Source organism: Copadichromis virginalis, linkage group LG16 (assembly GCF_057382275.1).
Source record: "Copadichromis virginalis isolate Kocher_CV1m ecotype Utaka linkage group LG16, C_Virginalis_male_GT1.1, whole genome shotgun sequence".
NCBI classification, from domain to species: Eukaryota; Metazoa; Chordata; class Actinopteri; order Cichliformes; family Cichlidae; genus Copadichromis; species Copadichromis virginalis.
Genome location: NC_140633.1, coordinates 31,803,236 through 31,815,835, shown reverse-complemented (window position 1 = coordinate 31,815,835; position 12,600 = coordinate 31,803,236). Strand labels below are relative to the sequence as shown.

The following is a 12,600-nucleotide window of genomic DNA, read 5'->3' as shown; positions in this document are numbered from 1 at the left end:
TTAGCTATATTTATGACACAGATGAATGTTTATGCAAACAGTGGTTAAAAAGTATATCTCCGGTTGAAGGCTTTGTTCCATCTGCACCCAAATCAGATCCTTAGGACAGGCTGCCCTCACTGACATTTGCAAGTGTCCTTGATTTGTGTCTAGCTAATTTGCATGTATTAACAATGGAGGCATCAGTAACTATGTAGCTATGCTGGTTTCTACTGCAGAAAAATGAGAAGTGAAAATCCACCAAACGTGCACTGTCGTGAAGCAGAAATATATTTTGGTTTGTCATCTGTCAACATACTGTCATCCTCCATGTTGTCCTCCATAGCCATATTCTAGTGGCAGCAAGTATTATGTTCAGTGCAATATGATGTCATCCTTTCATGTGCAGCCTGTTCTCATACATGGGACATCAATTAGTGGCATTTTGTCAAGGTTCAAGGTTCTTTAATTGTCACATGTGTAGCAGCATGTATGCAGCATGTTGTCTTCACTGGGTTATGGTTTTGTGAAGTGGGTCTGTCATTCACTCATTGTAATATTCTGGGTTGCTGCAGTTTTTTGTCCATAAACCCAACCAGTGAAAATGGAAGTGAAAAAGGGTAAAACACAGTGGTCCCAATGTAGTATGAACCAGAGTCTCCTGGTTGACAGACCTGGAATTTATGTCACTCCTCAGCCTCCTAAAACAGACTTTGGACAGTGTCGTAAAAAATTTTCCCCTTCCTGATTTATTCGTTTATTAGTGCATATTTTTCACACTTAAACGTTTCAGATAAAACCAATAATACTGGTCAAAAATAATCCAAGAAGACACAAAATTCATTTTCAAATGATTATTTTGTTCATTAAAGGGAAACATCTTCAAATCTACCTAGCCCTATATGTGGAAAAAGTAGTTTCCACCTAAACCTAACCCAGAAAAACTTCTGAATGAAAAGCAATGCTGACAAAAAAAATAACACAAAAGACTCGTCTCACATTTGCCAAAAAAATATTTTGATCATCCCTAAGATTTTTGAGAAAATATTCTGTGGACCAAAGAGATAAAAGTTAATCTTTTTGGAGGATTTGAGTTCCATTATATCTGGTGCGAAAACTAACAGCATTTCATAAAAAGATCATTATGTCAACAGTCACTTTAGGACATGGATGACTTGTTATAATTGATCCAACCATGAATTCTTCTCTCCACCAGAAAATCCTGAAGAAGAATTGGGTTATGCAGCAGGAGAACGATCATTGCCAGTTATAACAGACATGTGATTGCAGTTCTTGCTGCCAAGTGTGGCACAACCAGTTATTAAGGTTTAGGGGGCACTTGCTGTATTACAGAGGACCAGATAGCTTTGGATGTCTTGATTAAGAAGGATTTGGGGGATTTTGAGTGCAATCACATTTCAAACAACCATCAAAGGCATTCTGAAGATGGTCCGAGTCTGTTTGTCCATCCATCCATATACTAAACTCCTCTTGTTCAGGATTACAGCTGCAGCCTCTCCCAGTTAGGATAGATCAATAAGCAGGGTACACCCTGGACAGGTTGCCAAACCAGTGATGAATTTCTGTAGGAATTTCTGTGTAAGTTTGAGAGAATTTGATTTTGAATTTTAGTCTGCTTAAATGCCAAATTGTGTGTTTTTAAATTAAAACATATATACTTGTATGTGTATTGCTCCTCCTCAACGTGAAAAATGATGGCGTTTTCTATAGTTGTGTGCAGTATTTAAAGACGGTGAGTGAAATCAACTTCACATTACAGTATGGGAGCTCTACCTTATTTCAAAGTTAAAGCACTTTATACAACATTAGTTTAGCAAACATTATAATAAATAGACTCCAAAAATATCACAATAAGGGGCCTAGTTTTTTGTTTTGTTTTGTTTTTTTAGACATATTGTTCTTGGTGTGTCCCATACACCACATAGTCACAGTAACACTGGTTTTAATAACAAATGTACTACAACTCTGGACATAAGAACTGACCGGGAGTCAATAAATCACAGCAGCCTGTTATTGGCTAAACATTGACATTGTTCTTGGCCACACAGTCACTGTAAACTGTTTTAATATTTTAATAAATAATGATCTCAAAATGGGGCAGCACGGTGGCACGGTGGTTAGCACTGTTCCCGCACAGCAAGAAGGTCCTGAGTTAAATTCCACCATCAGGCCGGGGTCTTTCTGTGTGGAGTTTGCATGTTCTCCCCGTGTTTGCGTGGGTTCTCTCCGGGTACTCCGGCTTCCTCCCACTCTCCAAAGACATGCAACTTGTGGGGATAGGTTAATTGGATAATCCAAATTGCCACTAGGTATGAATGTGCAAGTGAAAGTGAGTGCGAATGGTTGTCTGTCCCTGTGTGTTGGCTCTGTGACAGACTGGCGACCTGTCCAAGGGTGTACCCTGCCTCTCGCCCTATGACAGCTGGGATAGGCTCCAGCGCCCTCCGCGACCCTGAAAAGGATAAGCGGAAGCGAATGGATGATCTCAAAATGTATTAAAGGACTTTAAGGTAAACAGTCTTTTTCACTTGCCACAGCAGTGTTCCACACCTGAAATGCATTCACAATTAGTAAATGAAACAAGTCTCACAACTACAATCCTCAGTATGCTGATAAAAATGACAGTATCATAAGGAATACCTCAATATTAGCAAGTAAAATCACAAGGGCTTTGTTTCCATTTACAGTGTAAAAAGAGTGATGAAAAAGCCAAGACAGAAGAAACTGGAAGAATAAAATGAGAACATGAAATAACTGTATCGAGTAGTTGTATCCAGAATAATATATTTCCAGTGTCAGAGTTTCACTGCAGCTCTAATATTAGCAGACCACAGTGGAATGACAATGCTGATCTGAGGGCAGTACATCAGACAGAACCACTTCAACACTAAACTGACAGAGCAGCATGTCTGTCCCCTTTGTTAACACTAATATGCTTTATGATATATACACGCACAGTATATCAGGCTTAAGTACAAGCACTATTCCTGCTTCCTGCTCGTTGTAATGGAAGATTGGAGCCAGTAGTGTGCTTCTTTGCAGCTGTACTAACCATTCAAATATTCCTGGTTAGCAGTCATTCACCTTCATTTCTAGTCAATTTAATTCAAGTGCCCATTCACAGCAGTTGCCTCCAGGCTCTTTGCATTGTAAGATTAAGATTTTAGTGTATTGGAGACAAAACCCCAGAAATCCGGTTCAGGCTAACCTGATCCAGTCCTAAGGAAAGCTTTATCAAAAGGAAAGTTGTAAGCCTAATCTTAAAAGTTGAGCGCGTGTTGGTCTCCTGAATCCAAACAGGGAGCTGGTTCCATAGAAGAGGGGCTTGATAGCTGAAGGCTCTCCCATCCATTTTATTTTCAGAAACTCTATTAGGATAATAAGGTGGTATGAGGTATTTAAGATATGATGGAGCCTGATTATCCAAGACTTTGTATGTGAGGAGAAGGATTTTAAATTCAATTGTGGCTGTAAAAGGGAGTCAATGAGGAGACGCTAATATGCAAGAAATATGTTCTCTCATTCCAGTTCCACTTAGTACTCCCACTGCAGTATTATGGATCAACTGAAGGCTTTTTGTGTAGATGTTAGAGTGATCTCATAATAATGGATTACAATAGTCAAGCCTAGAAGTAATAAATGCATGAACTGACACTTCAGCATCACTCTGAAAAATTATGCTTTTAGAGATATTACACAGATGAAAGAAAGCCGACCTACATATTTGTTTAATATGCACATTGAGGGACATACCCTGGTCAAAAATAACTCCAAGAGTCCTCGTGGTGTTACTGGCTGCCAAGGTAATTAAAGCTAAAAATATGTTGGTCCTGGCACAGAACCCTGTAGAATTCCACAACTAACTTTGCAAGCGAAGAAATTGGAGTCTATCTGATAGATATGATCCAAACCACTGTACCACATTTCCTTTAATATCCACTGTGTTTTAATCTCTGTGGCGAGAGTGCAGTCAGCGATATTAAATGCTGCACTGAGGTCTAACAGGACAAGCACAGAGATGAGTCTACTGTCAGAGGCCGAAGATCATTGGTACTTACTGGTTGTAACACTTCACTGCCACTGCTTCGGTGCTATGCTGAAAAATACATCTTGACTGAAATTCTTCAAATAAAAATGAGACTAATAATGTAAACAAAACAGCAATAAGAAACTTTTTAGCAAGTTTGACATAAGCAAGCATTCCTGTATTTAATACTCAGTTCACGAAATCCCTGCTTTTTGCAGCGCACAAATTCTGACAGGATAATGTCTGCAAACTGTTAACAGAACGCAGCTGACCTGTAACTACAGTATCTGCTCATATCTTACTTACGTATTTTTGTTTGTTTTGCTGGATTACAACATAATTATAATACCATACAGGAGACAAGAAGGAACAAATCTTCTTATCAAAATAACTGTGCAGTCAAACATGGCATGCAGATGGAAAATATGCTTCTATAAATATGGCAGTTTATCTAATCAGGTGACGGTGACATGATAGCTCATAACAAACTGAACATAAATACGGGTGTTTTCAAATTATATCATGCTAACTTGAAATCAAATAAGTCGGAAAAGATGAAGCGCAATCTTTGGTTTTGTTATAAAAAACAAATACTTTTGAACTTCGTTTTAAGAAATCACAGAACTTTTCCCATCTTTTGTAGTGAATGTGTTATGTGATCTATGGGAAAAGCATTGAGGATAGAACTACAAAGAAACTTTGAAATGGGAATTCACAGAAAAGAAAATACTTTTAGAAATTCCCGTTGTGTAGCTCTTCTTTCATGTTCACCACAGTACCCTTATCAAGTCTTCCTTCAAGCTCACACAGAAGTATCTCAGGGAATCAAGGGAAATTCTATTTGCCACCCAAAACTGCCAGGTGAGGCTGTATGCTGCTGGGAATGCATTACATACAGTTAGGTGCATAAATATTTGGACAGAGCCCATTGGTTCTGTACATCACCACAATGAATTTTAAATGAAACAGCTCAGATGCAGTTGAAATACAGACTTTCAACTTTAATTTTGTTCACTGAACAAAAAGGTTGCATAAAAATGTGAGGAACTAAAGCATTTTTCTTTGTGTTAAAGTGTAATGGAAAAGTAGGAATAAAAGTCCCTGTCTATAGGTGACATACATACAGAGGATTTTTTTGTTCATTTTTATGCCTCAGTGGTAATTGAGATTTAACCATAACCAAGCTAACGTCAAAGAAAAATGTATTTTGGATGAACCATTTAATCAAAGAAGTGCTCTGTCCAAGTCCAGGTGGAGGTCAAAGCACCCGGGATGGGTGTTCCTGCCCCCATCCAGCAATAACATTATCTCAAACCACTGAAACACCCTACTGGACTGATTGTAGCGCACATAATGTCCTCTTCCTGACATTGTACAAAGGTACATTACCACAATGAATTTTAAATGAAGTTGAAGTGCAGACTTTCAGCTTTAATTTTGTTCGCTAACAAAAAGATTGCATAAAAATGTGAGGAACTAAAGCATTTTAAACACACACACACAATCCATTCATTTCAGGGGCTCAAAAAAAATTAAATAAGTGAAAAAAATGTTCATTTCTATTACTTGGTTGGAAACCCTTTGCTTGCAATGACAGCCTGAAGTCTTGAACGTCACCAGAAGCTGGGTTTGTTCCTTTTGAATGCTGTGCCAGGCCTTTACTGCAGTGCTACCTGGCATGCATACGCAATCCATCACACTGCCTCCGCCGTGTTTTCCATATGATGTGGTATGATGTGGATCATGAGCTGTTCCACGCCTCCAGGTCTTTTTGCGTTGCCGAGTTCACCGGTGCTTTCTCGCTTTCTTTCTCAGGATGTACCAAACTGTAGATTTTGCCACTCTTAATATTGCAGCAATTTATTTTATGTTTTTCTGTTTTCGCAGCTTAAGGGTGGCCTGTTTCACCTGGATTGAGAGCTCCTTTGACCGTAAATCTTCCAAATGAAAGCACCACACCTCACATCAACTCCAGGCCTTTTATCTGCTTAATTGATAATGGCATAACAAAGGAATTGCCCATACCTACCCATGAAATACCCCCTTGAATCATTTGTCCAATTACTTTCAGTCTCTTTCTCTTTCAAAACAAATTTCCCACGTGTGGGACTAATAAAGGTTATCTTATCTTATCTTATCTTATCTTTCAAAAAAAGGACTGCACATGTTAAGGACCTGAAACTCCCAAATCCTTTATCCAATTTGAATGTGGATACCCACAAAAGGTGAGTCTACACATTACTTTTTTATATAACTGTAATCAAAATATGTTTCAGTAAACGGGTAAAAAAAAAAAAAAGCTTGTGTCAGTGTCCAAATATATATGGTTGAGGAGGAACAATATATGGACTGTAGTGCTCTGAACATGTGTTTGACTATGAAACTCTTGATCTTGTAAGTGAGCCATGGATCTAAAGAACCTTGGTACCCTATCAAGTTTGCCATTAAACTTTATATGATAACAACTACTGAATCATGAGTTGGTTATCGTGGTTACAGTCTGAGGTAACCCATCACTATAACCCTATTTTGTAACACTCGCTCATAACTCCACACACGACATTAAAATTCTACTGAGGCAACATGTTAACTTTGTTACCTGTGGTGTTAACACAAAAGCCTTGACCCAGAGTGTATGCCAATTCTAACCAAGCAGCCAACGCTTGATATTCAAAAGCTATCAAAACAGATGAATATCCATTTATTCGGTCACAATAATCTCGGTTAAGATCACAAACTGAAAAAATAGTCAAAATCAAGTTAATTTATATGGCACGAAGTCAAAACTACAGTCAATTCAAGGAGCTAAAGTGACTTCATCAAAGTTTATTAAAAAAGAAACATGTCTTTTTATTTGATTTGATTTTATATATTTAATTTTAATCACAATTCAACTGATCATTCAATCAATACACTGAATGAAAATGAAGTGAATTGAGATACACTGTCTTTCAAGGAAAAGTGGAGGAAAACAGAATGCAGCAGCATGGCAAAGGACACCTATGAAAGCAGCTTTGGTGAAACTGTAGTAGTTTATGTCCAGTCCCAGGATTGGACCAGTTTTATATAAATTAAAAACAAACAATATTTGCACTGAAGTCTTTCAGATTTGGTTGTTATTAGCTTTGATTTGTTCTCGTATATGTGGACTTAATTCAGCTCAGGGAAAAGTCCTGTACTGTCACATTATGCTGTCTATTCAGCTCGTGGCAGGCCTTTGAACAGCACCTGGGATGAGGCTACACTCAGAGCTATAAAGAAAACACCTGGTATGCCTCTGTCCTGAATAACATCACACACGTAGATGTTGTCATTGGACTGCATCAGGCCAGCTGGTACAATAGTACTGTTGTCACCATATAAAAGGCAGCTTATCTTCTTTCACTTTATTCAATCACAGCAACAAATCTCAGCTGAACCTTAGCTGAACAATCACACCAACAAAGTGGATTAGAGCTGGTCCAGAAACAGTGTGATGGCATTTGAATTAAAGCGCATTTCATCTACTCTTTAGTGTTATACAAACATCTTTACACTCCAGAAGAACAAGTGCAAACATCTGCGTGGAAACAGAGAATTTATTGCTCCTTTATTTACACTGTTGCTCATTACATCGACATGTATAGTTTTACAGTACATGGATGTGAGTCACGTGTTTGTCCATGAGGACATCACCTGGTAGCTTGCTTTTCTCTGACAGGACGTGTTCTCGCTTGTCGGCTATCCCCTGAGTTTTGGTTACGCCCTTGCAGATCTATCTGGAAGGGTTTCCTCGCTTTGAGCCCTCTGGAAGTAAACACACAAATATGCAGTTTGTGAAAAAATAGAGAGAGAGGGGACATCCAAACACAGCACTGGGAGCTTAATCATATGATGAAAAAAAGAGATGTCAGCCCTTAGGCCTCTCACTCTGGAATATTCAAAAATGGCAAATGCTGCTGCTTGACTACAGAAAATCACACTAAATAGAACATGCTTCTACCTAGCAACAGTCTTAGTCATGATTCAAACTTCAAATCAAAGGGTGAGGTTAAGCACAGATAGTGATAGAGAACTCAAAAAGTCCTTAATCTCCTTTTCTGATCCTTGACTTGGTGTATACGTGCACCAAGTGGCGACAAAATTGAGAGCTAAAGAATGTCAGTGTGATGGTGGAAAAAACTGTAGATGCTGTATTGTCCACTTGAGGCTGTCTCAATCGTCAATCCAGGTCATCGGCGGCCAAATTAGAGTTAGACTGATTAACATCCAGCTTCGTGGGTAAATCAAAGAAAGGTGGATGCCAAAATTTGTGTGACTTCGTTTGAAATCTTTCTTTTAGTTACTGAAAATTGTTTATTTTATCTTTAAATGCCCAACTTGCATAGAGATATTAGATATCAGTCTCTGTACCTGTACTGAGTTTTAAAGCAGATTAGTATTTATGGTCACGAAGAAACATTTAATTTTAAATGATCTTAAAGCTTAAAAGTAGCCAGGAGGACTTTAAATCAGAGACTCTTTCATCACTGAAACTGCAGAAGTATTTCTTTGTGTTAAAGTGTAATGGAAAAGTAGGAATAACAACCATTGTCCATAGATGACATTTTCCTAAGAGAAAAGCATCTGTGTTGGATCAAGTTTTTACATACAGAGGATTTTTTCTGTTTATTTTTATGCCTCAGTGGTAATTGAGATTTAACCATAACCAAGCTAACGTCAAAGAAAAATTTATTTTGGATGAACCATTTAATCCAAGAAGTGCTCTGTCCAAGTCCAGGTGGAGGTCAAAGTACCCAGGATGGCTTTAAAGTTCCTGCCCAAATCCAGCAATAACATTATCTCAAACCACTGAAACACTCCACTAGACTGGCTGCAGGGCACATAATGTCCTCTTCCTGACATTGTACAAAGGTATATCCCCAGGTCTGCTGTGCAAACATTTCTTTTGTGTAACATTTCCCTCAACCTTTGCTTTTAGGAGGAAATGTTATCCTGTTAGAAGCAATCTGCAAAAACAATAACATTGGGACAATTATATTGTTTTTAAGATTGTGTGTTTAAGATTCAACTTTATTAATAGGAAGAAATCCCAGTTTTCCAAGAAAAGAGATATGGATTCAAAATAATAATATTTTAAATGTTTGGAAACATTCCCTCAGACCTTTGAGACAGCAAATAAATGATTGCTGGGATATTTCCTGTATAAAAGTCTAATGGGCTAACAGTTCAAAATGAGAACATAAAGACACCAACGGCTATGCTGTAGAATCTAAGAAGTACTGTTTCTATGAAATGTGTACATGCTCGTTAAAATAGCCACAGTGGAAAGCAAATGGAAGAACCAGCTGTCAGAGAGAGCAGGGAGGTGCGGTTAGGTTTATAAAGAGAGCCCAGTGGGTACATATTGAGGAAGACAAAAACCACAGAAACTATTGTGAGCTGCACCACATTTATTCTCAACAGCAACCTCAATCCATCGTGTAACATGGAAGTGTCACATATTGCATTTCCTCTGATGTCCACTTTAGATTGTGGCAGTGAGTCACTCCCCTTAGGCTACCTTTTTAGACTGCCACAAAAAAGTACCAAACAAGTTTTTTTTATTTTCAACACATGCAACTCAATTATTTGGATACTCGTAAAGCTCAGAGACTGCAGTACTAATGGCGGTGGCCTCTTTGACTGACAGGTGGATTTTGACAAAGGCAGCTGTAGCTGCTAACTGTTTCCTAGGCTTCACTTCAACACAGCTTTGCCTTGATGTAATTATCTGACCATTAATATGGCTGCTGTGGTGCCTTGTACTAACATTACACATACACAAGATGTTTGGCAGTTTTGGCAGTTTCGAGTGATTCACTTGTTGTATTAGTATTCAGTTGCTTAGCATTACTTAGCTGTTATCGGCCTCTGTCCATGCATGCTGTTTGATAACCAAGATATCCAGTAAGTTAGCACTCTACCCTATCATTCAATTCAATTCAATATATATATTTTATTTATTGCAAATATAAACAGCAGTCTCCGCAAGCTAGCGTAGCTTAACTGTAGATATTTTTTACTTCCCTTAATGAGAATGATCAGAGGGGACTTTTACATTAATCTGTCATTTAGGTGTTAATACATTTCAGCCATTATGGAGGTGACTGAAAGTAGAGATGCATGTTTTTCATTTTGCATGACATCAAAGTTTTAGTTCTGCTGTGGAAGCTTTGCAAACACTGTTTAAACAGCAGGTAGGTATATACTGGGCATCATATCCAAGAGTAAAAAAAGTTTGAATCACTAATACTCAAAAGCTCACTTCGTGTTGAATTGTCAAAGCTGCTGTTTTGCTCTTGTAACTACAAGGTGTCAGATGATCAATGATCAGGTTTGATACTAAAGCTTAAACCCAAGTCACAATCTTTTCTTAATCCTAACCAAGTTATTTTTAGTGCTTAAACCTAACTAGCCAATAAAAGCAAAGACAAAAAAACATGTTCTATACTACTTTTGTAGTATATTTGATTTTTAAATTTAGATGCTTTCAATGGAAACATCCCCACTGTAAGGTAAGGTAATGTAAGGTTTGCATAACTAGCCATTATATTATGTAGTATTTATAGTAATGTTCCCTGCTTTAAGTTTTAATATGACTCAGGAGGCTGTGACAACATTGAAGCCTGGTCTGAAGGTCACCGTATGCTGCCATGTGGGCACAGGTAGCACTCTAAAAAATGTATGAAGTAAAGCATGGTGCATTCCCAAACTAAATCTCTTTCTTCTTTTTTTCCTTTTTCCTTTTTTTAACAGCCAAACTCATAAACAAAGTCAGCTCACAGGCATAAATGCCACTGCTGCTGTTCTTCTCACTCAAAGCTCACATTTATGAGCATGCAGTTAATTTCCTCAGAGCAGATTTTCCCTCCGCTTTGAAGTGGAAACAATATAATTTTTTGTGCATTCCTAATAACATCACATCTAGTTTGGTGACTTTACATAAAAGGTGTTTGTGTACACAGCACCGTGCGGCAGGAGGCCCTTTTTATGGCAGAATAAAACAGGCTTGGCCTTCATGGTTTTTACAGCTGAAGGCTGATCCCGAAACCCGGTGTTTCAAAGCTTCTTGAGCCCTCCACAACCCCCCCACCTCAACTACTTCTCCTCTACAGGGCTGATTACAACAGGGCCCCATTTGTGCTATCTTCTTTTAAACACCACTAAAATCTTTTACATTTCCTCAGCAGGTTCTTGAAATTCAGCTGAGTACAGTGCATTCCCCCAGAGTCTCCTTCTGTCAGGTTTTCAGATGGTGACCTCTCTGCTTTCACTTTTTTAGCCTTGCTTTAACGCTAGCTAACCTTGAGGAGATAACCAAAGAGAAAATAAGCTTTGGTTACCTTGTTTGTTTTACTGGGTTCCCTTTTGGCTCTTTTTGACATATAATAAGGGTGCCTTTATGTAGAAACTGTTACGAGCACACGTCCCAGTTGCCTGAAAGTATGTTGAACTACCTCCATCCTATTTCCAACCTCTTATTACCTCCATGTGCCTTCTTCAACATCCCTACATTGCTTCTCTTCTTGCCACTTATAGCTCCATACCACCCTCTCATTCCTTTTCTCAGTCCGTTCCTTCCCTCTCTACTTATTTCCTCTTCTTTTCTACCCTTCACTCATTCCCTACATTCTTCCCTTCTGCCTCTCCCTCTTTCACTCTCTTTTTGCAATTCAGTCAATCTTCAGTCCCCTCCACCCCACAGTACACCACCCTCTTCTGACATACTCCCTCCCCTGCCCTCTGTCCCATTTTCTATATTTTCTCCTCCAGTTCTGGCCTCCGCACCCACATGACCAACATCATGAGAAAACACTCATGACAGTACGCTCTGCCAACTCTGCCATCCTGTTACACCCCAGGAGCAAAGAACAGTTTTTGCACAAAGCTTCACTGGTGAGTATTGTCTAACCTCAGTTCACTCTGAAAGAAAATACAGCTTGCTTCCAGCAGGATCTTTTCAAAGATCATTTTATGGGGATCCAGATCTTCAGCTGCACGTTTTTCCCAAGGAGCTAGAATTCAGTTTCGCAACTACAGGTCAATGAACTGTCCAAAAATTCGCTATTTACTATGACAAATAAAGAGTTTACTGAGCCAGTCTACTGTGTATCAGTTGTGAACAAGGCGTCCATTGCAGCAATGTGCGATGATGTCACTCCCAACTTGTCATTTTTCAGTATGAACAGCCAGCTTTGTGGAAGGGCATATTTTAAGCCAAACTCCAGTCCTTTCCTAACCCTAACCAACTACTTTAGGTCCTTAGTCTTAGTATGAGAACATCACAAAAATCAAAGGCAAGGGAAACCTGGCTAATAAACTTAGCTCATGCTGTCACAATCATTCAACTTCCTACCACAGACTTTGTAGGTCTGTAACACGGACCGTTATCCCTCAGTGGCTAATATGGATACAGCTGGTACTAAGGCACAGACACCAGAATATACCTTGTACACAATGGTGAGATGCCCTGTGTTGAAAAAATGTTGTTTGACTTGATTTGCAGGATATAGATCAGACAGGCAGCAGTGCAGTAGTTAGCAACAAGGTTC

General features: G+C 38.8%; 1 long non-coding RNA gene across 1 annotated transcript in view; it reads right to left on the bottom strand.

Moving 5' to 3' along the window:
• LOC146691130 (uncharacterized) overlaps positions 1-12,600 on the bottom strand; it is a 44,971-nt gene that overhangs the window by 9,689 nt on the left and 22,682 nt on the right. The window contains exon 2 of the long non-coding RNA XR_014915766.1: positions 7,703-7,813. This is a non-coding gene — a long non-coding RNA (uncharacterized LOC146691130). The remainder of the gene's footprint in view (positions 1-7,702; positions 7,814-12,600) is intronic.